The sequence below is a fragment of the Triticum urartu genome, chromosome 5A (genome assembly GCF_056163025.1).
Source record: "Triticum urartu cultivar PI428250 chromosome 5A, HENAU_Tu73, whole genome shotgun sequence".
NCBI classification, from domain to species: Eukaryota; Viridiplantae; Streptophyta; class Magnoliopsida; order Poales; family Poaceae; genus Triticum; species Triticum urartu.
In genome coordinates, this window is record NC_141877.1 from 586,433,989 (window position 1) to 586,438,744 (window position 4,756).

Genomic DNA, 4,756 nt, shown 5'->3' on the forward strand with positions numbered 1-4,756 from the left:
TATCAAACTATCCTCTTCTCTCCTATGCTTGGTGTGAGGTCTTCTCCTCAAACTTCGTAGATGATCAATGCTAGTCGGTCTCGACTCTCTAGTTGAGCCTCGGTTCCAATAATTAGTGTTGCTAGTTCTAGGTTCCTCCATAATACTCTTTTTCCATATGTGTTTTCCCTTGTTCCCTCTTATTCGCTTTGCACATTGTTATCTAAATATAGAACTCCCATTGTGTATCAAAAATAATACCCAAATGATAAGGGCCAAACTTCAGATTTCTAACGTCCCGCACCGAATGCCTTCTTCACCGTTGGATTTTGAGAACGCGTTGTCAAGTATCTGACTTGGAATTTAGTAACTAAATTTAGATTGGTTAAACAAAAGAATCTGACTTAGAATTTAGTAACTATTTTTCTTTTACATACGGGTTAACTGTATGATGGGTTCTTTGGTGAGTCATGGGCTCATGGCCTCCATCTCTTAGTAGGAGAGCACGGAACTCTTCTCGTTGACCTTAATAGAATAGGCAGGACAAAACTGGATGAATCATGTACTTTGTAGGATCTCATGCAATTTTTCTCCATGAAAGCAGCGGAGAAAACCAAGAAATAAATATCTCATTGTAAATGGTATAGACCAGGGAAGGAAGGACTTCACTAAGATACTTCTCCACGTAGAGTTAATGTGCTTAACTTGTCAAAGAGCACATTAGGCATTTTCCTTCACAAGGACAAAATAGGGTTTAAAAAGCAAGAAGATGACATTAATTCTTTGACATGAACATATTTGAACATTATATCTGCTACACAGTTAAAAACAATGTGCACGGAAGGACATTGAAGAAAACACCATGTGGTTTGACACTCAATACACCAAGCTAAAATCTCAACTTCTCAGGCACTCTCACGTGCGGCTAGTGATGGGAGAGATGTACTACATTTATTCAGCTCATATGGCAACCTATAGGTATCTTCCACTAAGCCAGTGCTTTTAATAAGTTTAATTTATATGCCATCTACCAACTGTAGGTTGCTATGTTTGTCCTTTATATATGACCATCGAAATGCTACTGCCTTCATATACCATGATTATCCAACAGTTCAACTACGTGTTGCTTTAAGATCATTGGTTGTAGCGTACAGTATCTTGTTGGGTGAGAATGCCAGATCACAAGCCATGATCGATGATTGAATCTATGTCACTGAGATTGACGATGGACTCTGAGCCAACAACATATAAGGAAGCAACATGTACCAACGGGAGGTGTAATATATGTGTCGTAACGTACTCACACCTTATTCAGTTGATAATTTATTCGAAATGAGTGGTTTCGGGAAAATATCTACAACGATTAGGTCGTCCATTATAACAACTGCTCTGTACCCAACTACCATCTTCTCTCTGGTGTGAGTTCTTCTCTTCGAAGTTCGAACTATGTAGATGACCTCGGGTAGAGCCGATTCGTTCCACTTCCACCCATAATTAGTGTTGCTAGTTCTAGTTTCCTCCAAGCGTTTGCTCTTTTTCCATGTGTTTTCTCTATTTCCCCTTTACTGGCTTTGTCCATTGCTATCTAAAAACAGAACTCCCATTCTGTGCCTGGTGGGATATCGGTGGGAGCGAGTCCACCTAACCAATCTTTTCTGCTGATGCTGAGAGAATCACAACATGTAAGCCTTCTCTTGACTGGTCCAGGAGCAACGGTGTAGATGTGTTTGTCTAGAGGCTACAGTTTACAACACTATTTACACAGATAAATTGTGATGTCAAACACACTGGAGTCAAAGACTACAATCTCTCTGTATTGCTCCTCCTACAGAGAAGGCCACCGGAGTCAACATAGGCATGAGTTCTTGCTGAGTTGGGTCAACAGAGTATACACCGAATATATCAAATCCTCTTCGGAAAGAAAATATTAAACTCAGTGTCAGTTCACCACTTTAATTTGACATAAAGCCCGCAACCAAATATCTAAACTAGTTGAATTCTGAGAATGATGGCAATAGGTTGGGCCTGATGGACACACCTGGGAATAATAGGACCCCACTTAGACCTGGTCATCCAACATGTGTAAAGCCCAGTGCACTCAAACATAATTAGCCTTGGTACTTGGATTCTTTTTTTCTCTCTATGTTTGGGTTCTTTTGGTTTGCAGGATTTGAAAAATGCAAAAGTAGAAAAACTGTAGGAATAGGATGTCATGTTGGAATCCCACATAAATCAGTAATAACTGTTTGATTGCACCACACGAAGAACACATGATTCTCTATACAAGTTGAATGGATGTCGTAGCTGTCACAGACTAAACAGGCCCATAAGGTTCAGTGTGACCAGCACTGCAACACAATTCACGCTGCAGACTTTAAGACACCTTGGTAGACTTACCAATTATCAGTATCAAGACAGATGGATGAGAGTCAAAAGTTCTTACATGCTATACAAGTCAATATATATGTGCATTATATTATATCAGTGGCCGGCTTGAGTCCCCCTTCCTCAGGCTTGATCCAGCAAAGCTTCTTAATGCAAACTTCCAACATCCCTGCTAACCAATGGAAAAAGGTTCCTCAAAGGTTTAAAAAGGCCAATAACAGTGGAGAAACCTTTCTTTAGATGGCTTCGAGAATGCGCATCTGAATCTGATAACCGGTGGGTGGTTTCTACTGGATATGGGGTTTTGAAATGTTGCTTTTTCAGTTGTCTTGATCTTATTTATCACTTTATCAGACAGAAAAGAAGCATTGTAACTATGTGATGGCTCATCCATAGTGAATTTTTCCAGGGAAGAACACATGGAAATTCATGACTTATCAATTTAGGTAAATATGTGATGTAATTGTACATATGTAGGAATTTCATGTGCTTGCTACAATGTTCCTTTTGATTAGAATTAATCGACCCGTCACTCTGGAATATTTTGATTCTAATTAGTTCAGTCATGACTTTGGAGCGTGTAGAGTTTCGGTATGCCGTGCGCATTTACTAGCAGTATGATGGGCAACAGGTTTTCGATTAGAATTATGTTTAGTTAAAGCAGCGGTGGTACCTTGCGATCATCCCGGTATTGGACCGAGGGGTTGATGATGTAGTTCTTTATAAGTCGGCAAAGCTCTGCAGGCTTTTCACGGTTTATGGCATGGCCAGCATCCCTGACGATGGTTAATTCCGATGTATCCCCCAAATGTCTGAATTTACACCAATGTTAATTGCATTGACATAGAAGGCTTGCATATGATAAAAGTTTAAGTTGTAACTAGACAAACCTTTTCAACCTCAAGCCAAGTTCTAATGGGAAAACCCTGTCTTGCTATCCCCAAATTATCAAGGTTTGATGCCACATTCAGACAGTATGTGACACGTATTATTCAGACATAAGTAAAATAACAGTTGGAGACAGTATGTGACACATTCAAACAGTGTGTGGTTCATGGACTCCGACGCCTACGCGCACCTCACTGCCGATCCAGGTATGCTCTCTTTAGTCTCCTTGATTTCGAATTATCCCCCTGTTTACGTTGGCAACAAACAGTTTATGCACGTCACTCATATGTAGGCTCAACTTCTCTCTGGACTCTCACTCGGCCTTTGTATCTCCAGAACGTCTTAGTCACGCCACAAATTGTCAAAAATCTTTTATCCGTGCACCAACTTATCACTGATAACAATCTTGCAATTGATTTTGATCCATTTGACTTAACTGTGAAGGACTTCACCACCAAGGCGGCAATTCACCGATGCAACAATGATAGTGACTTGTACCCCATCTTGTCCAACAGTGCTCCCGACGTCGCTTCCGTTGCCTACCTCGCCACCATTTCTTGGCTCACGGACCTTTGGCATCTCCACCTTGGCCACCCCGGCACTGCAACCTACTCCAATAAAGTGTTTCTCCAATATAAGAAAACTTTAGCTTGTGCTAGCCTTTGACATACGTCTTAGTTTGGCAAACATGTTTGTTAACGGTTTTCTCCATTCTGTAGTTTGACCACTGATGCATTTGAACTCTTGCATTGTGATTTTTGGACCGCCCCTTTCTCTAGTATTTCTGGCAATTCATGTTATCTTTTGATTATTGATGAGTACACTAAGTATTGGTGGACATTCCGCCTTACACTTAAATCCGATGTGCACGCAGTTTTTCGATCCTTCCGTGCCCTTAATCGCACTCATTTTCATTGCACCATCGGCACATTTCAGTGTAAAAACAGCAAGGAATTTGACAACGCTAGCTATCGTGACTTATTCCTCCATTTTTGGCATGATCATGCGCTTTTCCTGCCCCTACAAATACCCGCAAAATGGCACGGTCGAGTGTGTCATTCGCTCAACTAAAGCCTTATGCGCTCTAGGCGTCGCTACACATCTTCTGAACCTCTGTCCCAGGAAATCTCTCTTGCAATATACCCCTCACGAGGCTCTCTTCTGACGTCCTCCCTCGTATGATCACCTTATGGTTTTCGGCTGTCTCTGCTTTCCAAATACATCAGCCACCGCACCCCACAAATTAGCACCACGATATGTGGCCTACCTTTTCTTAGGCTATCCTAGCGATCACAAAGCTATTGTTGTCTTTGATCTCTCCACCCCAACGCGCACACATCTCACGGCACGTAATCTTTGATGAAAACATGTTCCCTTTTGCCAGCCAACCTTCCTTGAGCCACCATTGCAGATCTCTTCCTTGATCTTCCTGCTGACCCAACTCTCGGAAAACCCTGCCATGCCAGCCAACCCGCCCGCTCTCCTCCCAAGCACTGCCTTGGCA